This window comes from Globicephala melas, chromosome 9, assembly GCF_963455315.2.
Source record: "Globicephala melas chromosome 9, mGloMel1.2, whole genome shotgun sequence".
NCBI classification, from domain to species: Eukaryota; Metazoa; Chordata; class Mammalia; order Artiodactyla; family Delphinidae; genus Globicephala; species Globicephala melas.
The window spans coordinates 57,081,430-57,101,987 of record NC_083322.1 but is presented as its reverse complement, the minus strand read 5'-3'; the positions used below and the strand labels follow the sequence as shown (position 1 = coordinate 57,101,987).

Below are 20,558 nucleotides of genomic sequence, written 5' to 3'. Positions count from 1 at the left end.
CATGTAGCCTTAATATATGTTAGACTAAGTGCCAATTCAAAACACTGAAGCAGCAACTAATGACAGGGTCAAATTCTGATAAATTAAATTTCCATGTAATGTAAAATGCTGTAGCCACTTTGAAAAATATTCTGGCCATTCCTCACAAAGTTAAACAACACTTACTTGATTCAGCAATTCCATTCCTAGTTATATAACCAAGAGAAATAAAAACATGTCCACACAAAAAGTTGTATAAGAATGTTCATTGTAATCATTATTCATGATAGCCAAAAGGTGGAAACAACCTAAATGTCCATCAACTGATGAAGGGTTAAATAAAACGTGGAATATAAATACAGGGGAATATTATTTAGCCATAAAAAGAATGAAGTACTGATACATGTTACAACATGGATAAACCTTGAAAACATTATGCTAATGAAAGAAGACAGTCACCAACAACCAAATATTATATTATTTGATTTATATGAAATGCCCAGGATAGGCAAATTTATAGAGACAGAAAGTAGGTTAATGCTTGGCTCGGGCTGGGGTTTAGGGATAGGGGGTGTTGGGAGACAATTGTGAGAGTGGTAAATAAAGGGTACAGGGGCTTCTTTTGGGTGATGAAAATTATCTAAAACGGACTGTGGTTATTGCTGCGCATCTGTGAATATACTAAAAGTATTGAATTGTAGACTTTAAATGGGTGAATTTTATGGTATGTGAATTATATCTCAGTAAAGCTATTACCAAAACAAGTCTCCGTGGAGCAAAATGATGATCAGTCACCAGCTGAAACTCCACCAACTTCAAACAATATTTTATCCAACAAACTTAGACAGATTTTTAAAGTTTATTGTAAACAGATCCTGTATGTAATAGTATTTTGATGAAAATAAATGGTCTTCCCAAATTGCTTGTTTATATGACAGGGAATTTGACCAAACATCACCACTCCAAATTTACACTAACAAATAGTAAACTTTTACATGAATGCCTGTGTCCCCGTAATTGTTTTGTTTCATTACGAGAGACATCGCCGTCTGGGATCTCACTTTTATAGTGTGGCGCAAACAGAATTTCTTAAAGACAGGAAGGTTCAATTAGCAAAAGGATGATTAATCAGCTCAGAAGAATTTCTAACGTCTTAGTTAACTTGCAGTGGAGTCAACTTGCTTTCCTATCTTTACATTGTTACTATAGAGATCAGGGAACTGTAACCACATGTGGTTTGGACAGGAAGCTTCTTCCATTTCATCAGCTACCAAAGGGCACAGGGCAGCAGTGCTGAGAGGCGGGGAGGACTGCACCACAGAGGCGAGAGGTGCTTTCATGGTCCTGTCACGGGTTTCTGGGTAACACTGGTGACTCGTTTGTGTCTCTTAGCCTTACTTTCCCTGTTTGTTACAAGTTTTCAAATTAGGTCCCAGGAAAATATGTATCAGCTTATTGACCTGAGTTGTTTTTCTGAAACTCTCTGCAACAGGATTCTCATCTTCCTGTGTTGTTATTAAAAAATTTTAATAAACAAGACAACAATAGGACATTTCATTATCAAGTAAGTTTAAATAGGAGAGAATAGGGAAAAAATTGTTAATAATTCAGTCTGAACTGGCTAGAGGCAAATTGTTATATTAAAAATAAATGTATTTTAGGTGTCATCTTTTAGATTGTTTACAAAAATTGTCAGGCACTGATAAGAAAATCTCAAAATAATTACCTACACATCCTACTTTTATTTAAAATTGGATACTTTTCTCCATATGACAAACTTAAGGCTGAGGGAAATGTTAACACAAGAAACTCTATGTGTGTGTGGAACATACATATATGTGTACATGTGTTCATAATGTAGACATAGAGTGTTTGTAAGAATTCAATTACTGCAACAGGGCAAGAGATGAAATAATCATCACTATCATGTTGTCTCAAGGTTTTCTGGATGACAAGCTATTCCGAATTTTAAAAATTAAGATAATTTTTAGCATATGGTATTTGTTTTTCTCTTTCTGACTTACTTCACTCTGTATGACAGACTCTAGATCCATCCACCTCACTACAAATATCTCAAAAATAAAATATATAGTTTGATAACAAACTCAATATTCATGTTGATCATATGCAAAAAGTTATTTAAAATGATTATTTAAATGCTTTACATTGTTTAAAAAAGTTTTTAAAAAGGGATTTCCTGGGTGGTCCCGTGGTTAAGACTGTGCTTCCACTGCAGGGGGTGTGGGTTTGATCCCTGGTAGGGGAACTAAGATCCCGCATGCCACGCTGTGTGGCCAAAAATTAAAAAAAAAAAAAAAAATTAAATGCTTTCCACTGTAATGCATACCGTTTTCTAGCATTCAGCTGTGTAAGACTGGGTATGAAGCTATTGGAAGCGTTCCAAGGCACTTCTTCCATGGAAACGTCTAATGCATTGTACCCATTTTCCATGCAGTGGAGAGAGTCCAATTTCAGTTTTGATCCTAAATATAAAGTCAGTAATTTCTAACCAAATGGATTTAAAACACCCCCTCACTGGTACAGCTCCAAGAATTCTGATCTAACAGGAAGCAGGTAACCTTGACCCTGCATTTCCATTCCCACTCCCCTCCTCTCCTCCAGTCTAGGGTGCTGATCCCACAGCATGTGCCAAATGTTCCATGTATCTCTTTTGTGAATACACATAGAATGTTCTGGATGGAGCGCAGGAGAGTTGCATCACGACACTGGAACACTCCTGGGTTAGGAAACAAAAGCTGAGCACGTGTTACAGGTCCAGCTCAGATGATCTCAGACTTACAGAGAGAAGTCCATTCCATCAGTTACACACAGGGAGAGGCGACAACCAGCAATGATAAGCTGGTTTAGCGGAACTGATACTCGCTTATGGCTCAGTGTATGTGAAATCCCTGTTGCAGGGTTCTATTCTGTCAAGTGGATTTAGCAATATAGTAGCAAATTCTTATGCTGTCTTCAAAAATCCTAAATCTGTGAGCACAGGTATTAAGTAGAACTTTTATCTTATTAGGAGGTGTAGCATCGTTTGCTATTATGCATATACTGTAAATGCTAAATGGGCTGAGGAAGGAGGCTAACGTTGATTAGACTATACTGTGGAAAGTCTGACTTTTCCTAGGAAGACATGCATTTTTCATATTAAATCCTATATTACTTCATAAGATCTGGACTAATTGTATCAGGAAAGCCCTATTTATTTAGATAAATTCAAAACAGTTGCAAAAGTTGATTAATCCCAAGGGCTAAGTAGCATAAATAAATCAATTTACGGGCCAACTGGAAATGAGATTAGGGCAAGAACTATGCATGCATTAAAAGTGAACCAGTGTAAATTGAGTGTTTTGAAACTTGTAGTGCATTTGCTAAAGGTAAAATATTCTAATAATTGAAGAGTATTATGGGTTTTAACATCATTACTAACTCTGCAGGACTTAATTTTAGGTGCTTGCCAGTAAGAATTATGATAAATACCTATTTTCACTATATGCAGCCTTTCCTAAAGATTAGGCAAATTTCCTTTGCAAGGGAACTTTACTTAAATGGTAGTAAACCTCATTTTTTGTATCCGCTTGAATAAAATAAAGATGTTCTTAACCAATAAGCCCTAGGCCAATGTCACTAATTAACTTTTATAATTCATTGCTATGAACCAGCTATTTAAATCCTGCTGTCTCACAGAACTTTTTTTTTTTGGTCCTTGGACAGATCTGAAACCAGTAACATCCCCACACTCATGAGGTAGTCCACCACGTGACAGGACTGTGTGTTGAGTGCATCACATCTGTTATGTCGCTGGGTCCTTCTGCAAACCTGAGAGGCAAACAGCAACTCCAGTTTACAGATGAGAAAGATGAAAGCTCCAGATTCTCCACCCTGGTTTCAGGTAGGCAATTTGCAGCTCTGTACACCTCCAACTGAATGACCTATTTTCTTCTCTCTGGATTTCTGCCTGCTGTAAGACTACTCTTGGCTGGAATATTGCCTTAATGTCTCATATATGGGAGAGGCGAGGAGAGGATGGGTGGGGAGCAGAGGGGAGAGGAAGAGAGAGGAGAGATGTTTTGACTTCAAGCTTCTGCTTCAAGAATGCTTCCTTATGGACCACCTAATTTTGTCTCTGGCCTTCCAGGAATGGTTGGCCTATTCTTCATGTTTGATTCCTAAAAGAGTGTCGTAGGCAGAGAAATGGTCTCCAAAGGTATTTCTGTCTTAGTTCTCAGAATCTGTAAATATTTTATCTCACATGGGAAAGGGGAATTAAGGTTGCTGGTAGAATTAAGGTTGCTAATCAGTTGGTCTTAAAAAAAAAAGGGAGGTTATCCTAGGTTATCCAGGTAGGGCCAATGTAATCACAAAGGTTCTTAAAAGTGGAGGAGGGATGCGGAAGAATCAGAGATTTAAAGACACCACCCTGCTGGCTTTAAAACTGGAGGAAGGTGCCATGAGTCGAGGAGCAGGGGAAGCCTCTAGAAGCTGGAAAAGGCAAGGAAACAGAATCTTGCCCAGAGTCGCCAGAAAGGAACTCTGCCCTGCTGACCTCCTAATTTTATCCCAGTGAGACACATGTTGAACTTCTAATCTAAAGATAATACATTTGGATCGTTTCAAGCTACCACATTTCTGTACTTTATAACAGCAGCGAACAGAAACTGAATACAAAGAGCCAACGCAGTGTTCTTCTGGGTACGGGAGGAAGGTACAACATCTGCCAGCCTCCCCCTCCCCCTGCCCACTCTCATATAGATAGGTCACATAGTCGGACCTAGAGAAAGTGAAGGCCCATGGGAATATTCTACGGCTTTCCAGTACAACCCTTAGCTGCTCTGACAGTGGAAGATCTACCCATCTTGCAAAGCCAGAAGGCACCCACGTGCCCTTTATGTGAGGGTGCTTAGGAGACCCACACCAGCATATAGGTGGATTCCCACCAGCCATGTTTACAAGTAATATGGGGGAAGAAAAAGATGTGAACGTTATAAAAATGTTTCCATCCTCAAGAGTAACACTTGTCAAGTAAATACAGATAATACCTGTCACATAAATAAAGGTAACATGGCCCAGCAGGTTTTCCAGCTCTGCTTGAACCAGAGTCGCTTAACTGTTGTGGACATGGGCTTTGGAGCCTGGTGCACCTGAGGGCAAGGACCTGGTCTGCCCACGAGCTGGGTGACATCAGACATCCATGTAGCCTTGGGAGAGTCAAAACAGAGCTGAAACCCAAAGGCTTCCAGTTACCACCTTGCCCAGGGAGTCAGGGATATTTCCTGTAAAAACTTTGTGAGATACCTTAACGTACCCATTTGTTATATTGATCACCTCCCGTCTCTTTCCTTAATGTTAAGCAGTTCCACCTTTAAATGTAAGAATACCAGGGCACTTGTCTATTGCGCGGGCAAAGGAAAGATGAGAAGGGTGGGTAGAAGGGATGGAGGTGGAAAGAGTTGAGAAGAATGTACCGGTTCTACATCCACCCATGGTGGGGGGCCCAGAAACCAAGGGGACAGAGTGGTTGCTGGCCTCTGCTAAACACCACGGAAGCAAGCTGAGTCTCTGGGCTTGTGGCAGTGTACCAAAGTCCGCATGCACCTGAGAAAGAGCCTGGGACCCTTTGGCTATCTGAATGGAGAAGTTACTCCTCACAGGTCATGTTCACTTTATAGACCTATCTTATTTCATAATTCAAGTATTCGATGAAGTCTCTTCCATAAGGGTCCCTGATTGAAGTTGATTGGGAGGGGTGGGTAGTGGAGCTGGGGACCCTGACTCCCATGGCAGAGCTTTTACTGAAAGCTGAAATGACCTGGAGGCAGCAAAGCACATGAAAATTACTTTCCTGTAATTAAAGTTGTAGAAGACTTTGTGAAACCTTGAGTCAGAGACCTTGGGTCACCTTTGGGAGACTGGGAGCTTCATGTTCAAAACACTAGGGTCAGTTTATATCATTTAAATGAAAATGACCTTTAAAAAAATTATTCCGTGAACTGAATCCAGGTAATGTTATCTTTCATTTGGCTTGACCCTCTGGAAATTTATCTGCTTGGTTCAGTCCCGTGGGCAACATGAACCAGCTATCAGTGCCCAGGGCTCCATTGTGACTTTTGGTCCATAAGAGATCATCACCTGACTCATCCGGCTTTCCAAGCAGGACAAAGGGACCCTCAGTGATGAGGGGCTCACCCTGCAGGTGGCAGGCAAGACTTGGGGTCAGGTGGGCAAGATCAGAGTGGCAGACAGCAACAGACAGACACTAATAATAATTTAAGGTAAATTTAATTTAAGGTTAAATTAAGTAGTTTAATAATCTGCTTTTACTTACCCCTCAACAGCTTCCTTTCCCAGTCTTATCATGGCCACATCACACATTTAACGACTTCTCTTAAACCCCAAAACCACCCTGAATGTTATCAGGAAACTTCCCGTCCTGTGGAAAAGAGAGAACTCTTGTAACTGCCCTTAACTTTCCATTAAGTGTACAGCTATGTCAAAGCCTCTTTTCTGTCCTCCCTTGGTCTAATATTTCTTCCTCCCTATTGGCTACTTCGCCTGTGTCACATACGTGCTCAAAATTCTCATGTCTACAACCAAACATTTCCCACTCAAGCCTGCCTCTCCCTGAGGCCACCAAACTCTCTGTCTCTCTCATCAGTACAGTCCTTAAAAGGAAAGTATCTTTTTGCTTTCTATTTTCTCACTTCATTTTTTTTGCTCACCCCACAGAAAGTTAGCTTCCATCCCCTCCTTTCTAATAAAGCTGTTCTCACAATGGTCATCTCCATCTACTTCCTAATTGCCAGATTTTCTCATCTCCATTTTCATTGTAGTTGATTTTGAAATAATTATTCAGTCACCATTTTGTCCCTGGCATTGTTTTAATAATTGTCACATATTCCTTTTAGTCCTCAACATAATCCTGTGTATTAGGTGTTTTATTCCACATTTTATAGAGAAGGAAGCAGCTTTGCTTGACGCCATTAACAACTTCCTCCATCTGGACTATCTTCCTCTCTGAGTTTATATAAAACTACTGTTTCCTGATTCTCCAGCCGGTTTAGGGACTGCTTTTGCTCTCTTTTCCTGCCTCCTTTACCTTTGTCCATTTCCTTTTCCCCCCTCTGCTATACATTGTTTCTCAGTGATGTAAATTAATCCTACATCCGTATCTGTGCGTCATCTCTGTGATCCTGATCTATATTTTCAACTGTAATTAATATCTCTACATTCATACTCAAGAAACCAAACCTAACCCATTATCTTTTCATTCACGTTTTCAATAAATATCTGTGGAATCTATAGCACATTCCAGGTCTTGTTTGCTGCCCTGGGGACATTCTGATCACTAAAACACAGCCCTGTCCTTGAGGACCAGGAGATGGACTTGTAAATAATTAGAGTATGAAATGTAAGTGTTAAAATAGAAGGATGAGAAGTAGATCAAGAAGCGTGAGAAGAGAGCCTGTAGCTGCCTCCCCTACTTATCAATATGACCAGTGTCAGAGATCAGGCAGGTGTGATTCTATCAAGTGGAATAAAACTGAAAGGGATCAATGAGGATTTTAGAAGAATGTGTCAAAATGTCAGGACAAGGGTTTGGAATGTGGCGATTGCCTAAGAAGCTGTGGAAGAAGTCAGAAAAGAGAGATTTGTTTTATTAGGAAAGAATGGAGAAAAGGAAATGGTGATGGGTGATCTAGTTATGCAGTCAGGATCTCAGCTGTGCCACACCCTGAGCTGAGATGGCTTTAGCTGACTCTTACCTTAAAGAATGGTTTCTGCGCAGTAATAATACTTTGTATATATGTAACTATAATTCATTCTCAAATCATTTTTGTAGATTTTGTTTGATTCTCATTCTAACTTTATAGATAGGAATTATTGTTGTTCATTTCACAAATGGAAGGAATTGCAGCAGAGTATTTAAGAGGCTTGTTCAAGATGAAAAGAGCTAGTTAGCAATCAATAGATATGGAATCAGGTCTGTTACTCTACAGATCTTGCTATTATTATGAGCCTGACTCCTAGCCATTACAGAGAGAACTGAAGTTATGTACTAAAATGTAGTTTTATTGAAGGCTGATCCTGACAACTTTTGGAAATCAATGTGAACTTTGCGAACACACTAATACCTTTTCTAGAAAATTTCTGAAAATTGTTTGTCCTAATTTTTGATTGTTTAGTTTTGTCCTCTGTGAATCTATTTGTTCAGGTATGTTAGCATAAATATATTCATATCGATCAAAACACATCTCCTGACTTGGGATTTGGTAAATTTGACTATTACTTAAATACTACGGGTTTTGAAAGACTATTGTGTTGCTTACTTCCTGCCAATAGATCTCTTTTCCTAGTCTAAACAATTAAAATAATTTAATAGTTTTTCTTTCTTTTTTTAAAAAAATCAGTTTGAGTGATTATTAAAAAGAGGAAATGTGTGTTTCTCACAGTGCTGGGTCCCTTTTCATACAGTGGAGTAACAGAGTGCTGGATAGGGGCCCAAATACCCTGCTAGATTTTTTAAGACAACTTCAAAATATCCAAAATATATTAAAGGAATAAGAAAAGCTTAACATCAATCATTTCTTTAACTGTATCTAGTATAATTTATTATGTCTTACGACATTAAGTAAATGTACTTTGTTCAGTCTCCTGTGGGTACATTTTCAAGATTGGGAACAGTCGTGACAGAGCCTGACAGTCCTGAGTCAATCTCGTTAACTCCTTCTTCCACCTGTGGGAGAGGCAGATGAGTGCCTCCTCACTGTGAGGACAATCTACTGAATGTCAAGTCATACTTTAGTCTTTAGGGGAAGAAGTGCTGTCCAAGGTCAAAGAGAAACCTTTTGAGACTTCTCTTTGGGCTCACTAAATGTTCTCTGTTGGGCTGGGAAGTGGAATTACTAAGGTAGCCAACACACACGATGGAACTTTCCAGAGCTTCTTCCATCAAATTTAGTTGTCTCTTTTAACAATGCATAATTTGAGATGATACATGCATGATATCTAGAGCTTTTTTTTTTTTTTTTTCCTGTGGATTATATTGTGGGGAGAGAGATTGTTTTTACTACAGTTTATCAGTTTGACCTTTTTGGGAGTCAGGCATTTAGAGGAGTTGCTACTCATCTCTCTCTTCTTGGGATTCTTAGAAAGCTCCGACTTAACTTTATCCATATTTTGAGAGCACTTGGAAACTGAGGAAAGGAAGATGTGCTGAACATTGAGGAGGTGCTTACCTCTCTCTACCATTCACTTTTCCTACTGTGTGTTTCTACTTTCAAAGAAAAGTTAATATATATACCTCAGAAATTTACTTAAAATTTTTCATTCTTAATTCCAAGCCAAAGAATTTGATTAGTATTTATTTTTTTCTAAGCTGTTATCTATTCTGATTCCTTGAGAAAAACACAGTTTCTTTTCCTAAAATGATGGTACTTGACCATGGTATGTAAAATTGTAATTAGTGATAAAATAATCCCATATTGGCTAAAATTAGTTTGTGAGTTCATCCCTAATCCTTGAGAAACAAAGAGAGAGGAACATCAAAACTCAGTCAGCCACCATGAAACACTGATATTTCTTGAAAGAAGTCAGAGGTTTAAAAAAATGTATGATGCTTGAAATATCTCCTGAATTTTGCTCCACCAATATAACATACTCCCTCATTCACACACAAACACACACTTACTTTGGCTAATTCTCTATGTGTTCATTCTATGAAAAAATATAATATGGTGATGACCACCTAGAACAGAATTCTTCCACAATACTTTAGAATCAGTAGGTGTTAATGGCAGGTATATTGGGGAAGGGGCATTAGATGAAAATTAAATAACATTTTGGAAAAGTGAATGAATTAATGTTTGGAGAATACAGATAATCTGAGAATAATTCAGTTAACACTTTGGGTTTGGAAATACAATAGAAGCTTCCTTAACCAACTTTGAATTAACCACTTGGCCAACTTAACTGCCACTATGAGTACCTATATGGCTATGAGGCTACTCTCTGGCCAGCCCACGTACTTCTGCTACTTCCAACTGAGTTATACACTTACTAAGTGTAAGTTGTGATCGTTACCAAACCTGTAAGTGCCAAATGTGTGTGACATTGAAATTGTGATATTTCATTAGATATAAACAAACCAATGAAATATGTTTGAAGAGTCCTGGATTTTATGGAACCTAAGTTGCATACACCACATTAAAGGTTTTTTGCTCCACATTAAAGAAAGTGAAACTGAAGCTTGAGGATGATACAATATTGGTTTGCTCAAAGATGATATAGAACGTCGATCATCTGATCCATGCTTAATGAAAAAGCTCCACATGAAAAGACTGGCAAATGAACATGTATTTGTATATTTTTAAGTAGAAATGCTTAAAATGTATGTATTCCTTGTGTACCTACTCATTTTAAACTGGCTTTTTGATTAACTGAGCAACTACCACTTGTTAAGCACATCAACATGGATGAACCTCTCAAATGATTTTCTAAATGAAAGAAACGAGTCAACAAAGTATACATATAATATTATTCTGTTTACATAAAGTTCAGAAGTAGACGAAACTAAGCAATATATCATTTAGGGATGAATCTATATATGGTAACATTATTAAGAAACAAGGCACTTGTCACAAAAGTCAGGATTCTGGTTATACATAGTTCTATAGGCGGTTATACATTGCAAAGTGGTTGAAACACTAATGGCCGTTTAAATTCAGATTGGCACAGGAGATCAATTTGTACCTTTGAGGTTTTTCACCTTGATGAAGTTAATGTGATACTTATCACTTAATGTGATAACTTCAGATTTTTCTGGTTCTTATGCTACACCTGAACCCAGTGTTGGAGTGATACCCAGCCTTCTGCACTTCCTAGAAATGGTCTGCCCCTTTGATTGGCAACTATTTCTGTTCCATATTTTTTACCCTCTTTACTTATTTCTTTTTGGAAATTGACTTCCAGAGAAAGAGCCACTCTGATTTCCTACTAGTAGTGAAATAAATTGGCTCAAGTATAAATATCTTTTTATTTGAATGAGTTCTCACGATTGTCACAACAAATTTTTTATTATGTAAATTTTCAAACATGCGTAAAAATTGAGTGAATATATAATGAATCACCACGCACTCCTCACCCAGCTTCAGCAATTATCAACAGTTTTCAAAACGCTTCTTCTTATAATGAAATTTAGATTTTAATAAACAGCACTGACTTTCTTGAGTGCTACTTTGTGTTTAGATGTAGGACGAACATACTTTTGAAATTTAATGGATTTGAAATATGTTTCAGTTCATTGGTTGCATCACTTCTGTGATTTGGAGCATTTTTAGTTATTTTTTATGTAGTAGAATAAATTGCATTTTTAATAATATCTCATATGGTTGCCTGAGGTAACACATTCTCACACTGAATTATAATTCAGTGAGAAAATATATGATGTTTCCCTAAGAACAAACACCAGTGTTCTGGATGAAATTAGGATTTAAGGTCTAGAATTCAAGATTATTATTTGGCTGATGTTCAATAGTTTCTAACACGTAGTAGCTAAGAAATGATTATAACCATTAACAGAGAAAGTTTTTTAATTTAATTTTTCTCTGTTTAGACATTTTCACTTTTGTTATATTAATTTTATACTTTTGGATTATTAGATATCAGATATTATATTTCCACATAATTAAATCTGCAGACCTTTTATTTTTCTCAGTCTAAATACTTGTAACTAGTTTTAAATACAAGGAAGGGGAAGAGAAATGTTCCACTCTCCCCCTGCAGATGGCTTTCCTGCAGAAGAATGAAATGGACCAAACATGAATCTTTAATAGAATTTTAAAATAATGACTGAATTGCACTTATATTCTATATGATAACACCCAGAAAAATGGTATTTCCCAACTTTCATCCAGAGGAAGAGGACAAAGGAGCCCCCATAGTATACTTTTACAGGTACAATGAGGATAAAAATAAGTTGCTTTTTGATTACCATTCAATAAATTCTGCTTCCTAGACACAGCGGTTGCACATATAAATGATCAGAGAAGACTAAGGCTGGGACACAGTTTATTGATGGCAGAAATCACCAGCACCAAGTAATCCTACTCACAAGCTTATTCAGATACCAAGGGGTTATGAGAAGAGCATGGACAATGGATTCATCTGAGTGATCACGGCCTCGTGATCCTCCTTTCATTCCTCGTGAGAATGCACGGTGGGGGTGGGGGAGTGGAGGGGTGGTGATGGTCTATGCCCCGCTCCAGGAGAGGAATATTCCTAGTCTCAGGGAACCGGAAAGGAGGGCTGCACTGGACTTTAAGGTTCACTCCTCCTGAAAGGGCCACACTAATACTCATGTGATTATGATTCCACACAAGACAATAATTCTGTTATTCAGCACAATCATGGCATGCCAACAATTCATATTCCAAGCCTTGAAATCTTGCTGAACCATTCTAATGCAAACTCCTCTTTTCTGTGCATGTGCTGGTGTTACACACATTAGTTAAGCTAATGCTACCTGCTGTCACAAACAAACCCCTACATGTGTAATAGCTCAAACATGATAGAAGTTTAGTTCTTTCATAACTTCCAAAATTGGTGTTCCTGATTGGTAGACAGCTCTTGTCCATGTGGTGATTCAGGGCTCTGGGCTTGTACTGTTATGCAACTTTGTCATCTTCAGCACATGCCTTCTAAGCCATTGTGCTTGTTTCATCAAGCTGGTAAATGGGAAAGGGCTTGGAAACGTTTGTATGGACCAGGCCTGAAACTGATGCCCATCACTTCTATTTCTAGATTCTGTAGGCTAGAAGTAAGTCAGGTGGCTACCTGCACCTCTAGTGAGTAGCACAGAAGGAAGAGGAAAAGGGTTCTGTGGACAACTGGCCATTTTCAGCCACAGTTACACAGTTCTCTGTCTGTAGAGTCCAGGTGTTTTCCACTTATATCTACTTAGGGGCTTTTCATGAATCAGCTTGGCCAAGGCCTTCCACACAACAAAGTTAGGTATTCATTCAACTTTATGTAATTAGTTCCGTGTGGCTTTTGATGTCAAGGACTAATAAGATCTAATTCTTCTTACAGAAATTGCTACATTTAAAGAAGAAAGAGAAAGGGCACTAATTTTGGAGAACTAATGTAGCAGCTTAATATTTGCTCATTAGAGTCCATCATTGCCAACAGATTTGTTCTTTGAAATAATTTTCATAATTACTTGACTAAATTCCTCCATGAAAATAAATGGTGTCAATTAACTCAAATTTTGCTCTAGGATGTAGATAATTAGTGAGTCTGTGTTTTCCAAATGTCTCTGTCATGAGAGCAAAGATGAGAATTCTAAATTCTTTCCTTGCAAAAGGGCAGCAGTGAACTATGCACAGAGCCTGATGTTCAGAATCATGAGATCTGAGTGGCACCTGGACACCCAATTTCCATTGACAGCTACTCTACTCTTCTGTATACCAGTGATCCCATTTACAAAATATCTCTTACAGATAGGTTCTGAGGATCACATTGGGAAGACATCAGTAAAAATATTTTTGAAAATTGAAAGTTGCTATATGAGTTCCAGGTGATATTTCTTCAAATTTTTAAGTTAATATTACAGATTGATAAAAGGAACAAAAATGATGACCTGGTTAGACAGAGACCACTCACTCAGCCTCCAACAGACCTTATTTTTACAAGGAGGATTGGCTACATTTGGCTCTTTTTTGAATGCTGCTTGGTAATGCCTTGAAATTCCTCTGTGTTGCACCAAAACTGTTAGGGATGGTTTTGTGGTCCCTGCCCTGCCTCCTGGACTTGACACCTCCTGGAAGTTTGGGATTCTTTTATGATCACAGGCAGAGGAATTAGCTCTCCCGAGTGGATACTCTGAGGTTTCCCTATGAAGATGCACAAAAACCCAGACTCTGTTTTGTGCTTTGAGAGACAGTGGCCAACAGGAATGTGAGCATTTTAACTTAAACCTGGAGATACAGACACATTCAAAAATAAGAATTCTTTATCTGGAGTTATTAATAAGAAATAAAACTACTTCATGCCTTATTGAGTAGAGCTCTGGGGAGAAGAATTTAATGATTTTCCTTCTGAGAATCACTTTTCTATTGATCCTTTACATAAACAAATATATCTTTTTTTTAAGCCTCAGGAAAAAAATCAGATCAGAGAAATGAAATCTTAATGGACTAATATTTGAAAAATATTAGTTCAAATGTTAGAGTGTAACAACTCCTTTTTATGCTTCATGAAATGCCCGAGTATCCTTAAAAGTATCCCTAGTTAATATCCTTAAAAATCCCCGAGTTTATATTGTTAGTTAGGTGAAACTTAAATAACTCTACTAACAAGATTTAGAGAAATTTTTGCTTTTTTTATAAAATAAAACTGAATTTTCTCAAGAAATTAATAACTGGCATGGCTTAGGAATTTGGAACTGTTTACAACATTATGAGCAGAAACTGTGAAAGGAAATGCAGAGCCAAAAAATTAATGCAGTAAGAGGCATATTTTGTGTTGATTTTGTCTTTGGCTTTTCCTGCCTAATATTTGAATCACTATCAAGTCTCAATTGGGATAAGGTACCTGCTCCAGCTATTATAACTCTTTCAGCAGCTGGTTCTTGAGCACCTACTGTGTGCCAGGCACTGTGTACATCACCATGGTTCTGCAGCCACCTGCAGGGGTCATCTTAACCTGAAGTTTGAAAATCTTCTTACGATCCTCTCAGGGCAGCATCAATCTTAAAGGTGTTTAATACTGAAAAAAAAAAATTATGCTTCTTAGTGAAAGAAAACGTGATGATGCTGAACTATTGCCCCAACATTTTCCTCTGGAAAAAAAAAAAAGGAAATATTCAGAATTTAAGAACTGCCATGAGAATTGTGTCCTTTATCCAATGATATTTTTGAAGTCAGTATTATTAAACATCAACATCATTGTCCAAAAAGCTTTCATAAAAGTTAATAGTTTAGAAATAATAGCTGACAGTGAAATGTCATGATGTGAATTATAGAAGCGATGTAGACTTTCCAATCGTCTCTTTCTCAAGCTAGCTGAACTTTTCCTGTTGAAAGGAAAAGAAAAAAAGATATACTTCAGGCTTCCCTGGTGGCACAGTGGTTGAGAGTCCGTCTGCCAATGCAGGGGACACGGGTTCGTGCCCCGGTCCGGGAAGATCCCACATGCCGCGGTGTGGCTGGGCCCGTGAGCCATGGCTGCTGAGCCTGCGCGTCCGGAGCCTGTGCTCCACAACGGGAGAGGCCACAACAGTGAGAGGCCCGCGTACGGCAAAAAAAAAAAAAAAAAAGATATACTTCCAACAGGTACATTTTTTCGCTTTAGGCGAAATGTCTCATAAATTGAGATTCATTGAAATGTATACCTAGATTCTGTGTCTCCAAAGTCTTAAGATTATTGCCTCAAAAAGGAAAAAAAAAGTTAATTCTGACCTTTTTTAGCTGTGACTTTAATTTTATGATTTCTGATTTCATTATGGAAGATTATATTGAAAATCATCCCAATATCCATTACACATCTTAATATCCATAAATTATGCTATTTATAACTTCAGATCAGTTGCTAATATGTTTATCTTCTCCTTCTTGACATCTCTAATCATTTGCCTTATAAAACTTATCAGCAATACTAACAATGAGTCAAGGTCATGTATTATCAACCTCTGTCCCTGGAATGCAGTCCTGACTGAGACAAGAAATCTTTAGGAGACCTGAACCAACTGCCTTCCTCTTGGTAACTCCTGCTTTCCTTCCCAAATTGGCTGTCCCCAGGAGCTTAGGAGTATGGATTCAGCCTCCTTCTTGGGAAAGTGATTGAGCTGTAGTATCTGTCACTCATTAATCAGAAGATAACTTTATCTATCTGGCCAGGCTGTGTCCCCATTTTTCTCACCATTCCATGTAAAATATTTCCCATTCAAACAGGACCTTTGGTTGAACAGGAGAATATTCTTTTTGCAAAAGGATACTTTTAAAATCAAGGCTCACCAAGCAATGCTCTGTGAAATTGCATGAGAGCCTGTTCCAATGTTGACCATTGGGCTCTACCGTTATATTTTAAGACCTGCATGTTTTCTACTTATTTGTATTATTTCGTATGATGGGCACCTTGGTTTTCCCAGCAGGGCTGTAACTGATACTTAGATATAGCTTGCAGGTGTCACCCATTATATATTTTCAATGACTAATTTACATGGGGCTGGTACTCTTTTGGTAGGAGAAACATAAATAATTCCAATAACTGGTACCCAAAGAGAAAATTTATAATAAGAAAAAAAGAGTCTGACACAATGAGCGGGATTCTGTGACAAGATCTGAAATTCGAAGGGGGAGTGTAGTCAGAGCACCTGGACCAAGCCTCTTCTCAGCCCCCAGGGAGAAAACGTGCTGTGATTTGTGTCTCTTTTTATCTTTTCTTCTATTTTTTTAAATTGAGGTAACATTGGTTTGTAACATTATATAAGTTTCATGTGTACAACATGATATCTTAACTTCCGTATACACTATAGTATGCTCACCATCCAAAATTTAGTTTCCATCCATCACCATACAGTTGACCCTCTATATACATTTTGCCCTCTCCCCACCCTTCTATCCCGCTGGTAATCACTACTCTGTTCTCTGTATCTATGTGTTTGTGTTTGTTTTTGTTTGTTTGGGTTTGTTCATTTCCTCATTTTTTAATTTTTAAATAATCCACATGTGATATACCACATCAACAGAATAAAAGATTAAAATCATCTTAATAGGTATAGAAAAAGCATTTGACAATATTCAACACCCAGTTATGATAAAAACCCTTAATAAAATGGCTGTAGAAGGAATGTACCTCAACATAGTTAAGGCCATAAATGACAAATCCATAGCTAACATCATACTCAATGGTGAAAAACTGAAACTATCCTTTAAGATCAGGAAAAAGGCAAGGATGTCTACTCACCACTTTTATTCAACATAGGATTAAAGGTTTTAACCAGAACAATTAGGCAAGAAAAAGAAATTAAAGGCATTCAAATTGGAAAGGAAGAAGTAAAACTGTCACTATTTGCAGATAACATAATTTTATATGCAGAAAACCCTAAAGATACCACACAAAAATATTAGAAATAACAAATGAATACAGTAAAGTTGCAGGGTACAAAATCAATATACAAAAATCTGTTGCATTTCTATACACTAATGATGAACAAGCAGAAAGAGAAATTAAGAAAACAATCCCATTTACAATTGCAAAAAAAGAATAAAATATCTAGGAAAAAAATTAATCTAGGAGGTTAAAGACCTGTACACTGAAAACCGTAAGACTGTTGAAAGAAATTGAAGACACAAAGACACACGCTGTGATTTTAAAGTGAGAGCAGTGCCTTCAGGTGCAGCACTTGAACAGTGTAATTACAGCAGAGGGTAAACCTTTCCCTTTATTGTCTTGAATCAGACTGCAGAACTGTCCCAACTCTAAGTTAGGAGCCTCTGTAGCCAGCATGGGAAGAGTTCAGAGTAGCTATGATCAAAGGCAAGAGGCACTCTGTTCTCATTCATGGCTGTGTGTAAAACACTCTTTAGGAACTTCTAATGATTGTTGCCCGTGGAGTGTAGATTGTGCCAAGATGATTCGTCCATTGGCTTACCCTCCACTCAGTTCCTTCATATTCACATTTCCAATGATCCTGTCCTCCACCCGGCGTCAGTCACCCACTGCAGCAGTCAAGCCCTTCTTGTCTTCTTGCCCTTGTCATTATCAATAACTGCTCTCCTGTAATGGACAATGAACTCTCTGGCTTTGTTTAGGACTAATTCCTCCAGGAGTACCATTTTTAGCTGCTCTAGAACTCTGATCTTACAATGACTATCCCTCTCTTCTGCATTATCAGTGTTTCCCTCCCAATGCAGCATACACAAATGCTCTAAAATCTCCAATCAAAAAAAAAAAAATTACAGTTCTGCCCCTTGACGGTAGATCCTCTGTCTACTACCACATAGCTCTCCTCTTTATGGCAAAATATCTAAAGAGCAATGATGTTCGTTTCCTTACCTGACACTCTCTTATCTTACTGCAGTCCCCATCCTTCCACTAAAACTACTTTTTTCAAGTCATCAACAACTTCCATGTTCCCAAACATTGTGGTCAGTTCTCAGTCCTCATTTAACTTGGCCTCTCACTGTCATTTGGCATTATTGGTCACTCCCTCCTTCTTAGAACACCTCAGGACTGGTGTTGTAGGGCACCATTCTTTTTTCTTCTTATTTATTTGCTGCTTCTTATCAGTCTCCCTTTGTTTGTTTGTTTCTCCTCTGCCTGACATCTAATGCTAGAGAACCATAGGTTCAGTCCTCAGCTGTCTTTTATTCCCAGGGTAATCTCATTCTTTCCCAGTGGCTTTAGATACCATCATATACTTAACTCCCAAATTCATATCTCCAGCCTTTTTCTTGAGTTTGATTTATCTGTCTATTGATCCCAACAGATGAATGTCTAACAGACATCTTAAATTTAGCATGTGCAAACTATATTCTGGATATCCTCTCCTCTCTTCCCTAAACTTGCTTTTCCCTCAAAATTCCCCATGTCATTAAATAGAACTGATATTTATGGGCCAAAGTTCTGTTACAAAGGCCAGTAGGGGCAGAGAGATGTAATGGGGTTTATTTATTCATATTCTGTTGGGCACCAGCATCTTAATTACCCTCCAGCCATATGTTTTGCTCCTAACTAATGGCTGCATCTGTGGAAGAAAACAAACTCTTTTCAACAAACTGACAAACCCTAAATCCTCCTTGTTTTATATGCGATCAACAGTACATCATGGAACTAATTCCCATTGATCACTATTTTGTTTTGGTCTAGGCTGTGTTCTGCCTAAAACATGTGACCAGGAGATAAATTGCAGCCCAGATAATTAAGAGACAAGTAATTTAAACAGTGAGTTATACCCAGGAATTATAAATGGCTCCATGGGCACGTTCTGAACAGTTTTGTTTCTCTTTTTTAATGTGTCCTTTTTAGTTCTCCCTCAACACCCCCTTTATTGAAGTTTTGTTTTTCTATTTGACCTTTTCCATTTAGTATAGATTTCAGAGTCAGAACCGGGGAGACTTAGTTCCTCTCAGCCCTAGAGGTTATTCTCAGAACAAATCAATTTGCCATTGTATTTAATAAGGTGTGTATTTATTTATCAATCATCTTGTTACTTAAAGGATTTGAGAGATGTCAGTCTAAAAGTCTATGAGGATCATATTGATCATTAGGGCTTTTTTTTGTTTGTTTTGTTTTGTTTTTGCGGTACGCGGGCCTCTCATTGTTGTGGCCTCTCCCGTTGTGGAGCACAGGCTCCGGACGCGCAGGCTCAGCGGCCATGGTTCACAGGCCCAGCCGCTGCGCGGCGTGTGGGATCTTCCCGGACCGGGGCACGAACCCGTGTCCCCAGCATCGGCAGGCAGACTCTCAACCACTGCGCTACCAGGGAAGCCCTAGGGCTTTTTGTGTGTATAATTTTTTGCTTTGTTTTGCCTACTAGCTTTTAGCATGTTAAGTAGTTTCTGGGCTTTTCATCTGCCACATCAGAGTAATGACAGACTCTTAGAGCAATAAATAGAAAATTAAATGCTTGAAAAGCATCTGGAAAATATATAACACTCCAGATATACAGATTTTAATCTTGTAATGCGACTGGAGGGAAATAGTACCTTAGAAATTCTGTTTGTTTCATTTTGATTTTTACTCTGTGAAATTGAAGAACTAAGCATACTTCATATGAAAGCCAAAATGAAAATCTTAACATATTTATGGGTATTGAAGCCTAGCTAATTTTACTTTTACTTTGCCATGTTTATTAGGCAACATGTTAAATTCCACTTAACAAACTCTTCTATGTAGAATTAAGGATTCCAAAATGTAAAAAGAAGCACAGTTTCTTTCTTCAGAGCTTAAGCCAGAGAAAAGGATTCACATAAACAACTGTAATATATTTTTACAAAAACCTTCCTCAGGCCTAAATATTTCTCCAGCTGGACTCCATGTATTATGAAGGGATGTTCTAGTCTCCTATGAGATATTTTACATTTTATGTTGTAATTTCAAAAACCTTTTGGAAATATTAATAGATTCCTATTCAAGAACATTGAGATGACTTTCCTATAACCAAGAACTGCTGTAGACTTAAAATATATCTGTGTTTGAGTTTTTGATCAAACTGGCACCCTAAAACAACGTGTTTTTTTTTAAATGCATTGATAAGCTTGCCTGCTTGCTGTTAACTTTCTAATGTCAAAGTGATAGCAATAGCCCAAAGCCTGTCAAGTGCTCAGACTGAATTATTTTCCTAAATACATAAAATTTCTCTTCTAAAGTGATAACTCACAACTGAAAGATATATTCTAATTTGACTTTAGCTTTTAAATATATCTTTAAATATCACTTTAGTTTGACACCACAAAAAATGACTGTGGCAGAGTGATTTTTTTTTTAAATGTTGTGGTTTAATAATACAGCCACAGCCCATCATACTAATAAATGCTGATGATGGGTCAGTACAAAATGTTGGATGCAGA

The 20,558-nt window shown here is 37.8% G+C and overlaps 1 long non-coding RNA gene across 1 annotated transcript in view; it reads left to right on the top strand.

The window, feature by feature from the left end:
* Positions 1-3,752: 3,752 nt before the first annotated feature.
* LOC132597834 (uncharacterized) overlaps positions 3,753-20,558 on the top strand; it is a 54,166-nt gene continuing 37,360 nt past the window's right edge. Inside the window, exon 1 of the long non-coding RNA XR_009565202.1 lies at positions 3,753-3,880. This is a non-coding gene — a long non-coding RNA (uncharacterized lncRNA). The remainder of the gene's footprint in view (positions 3,881-20,558) is intronic.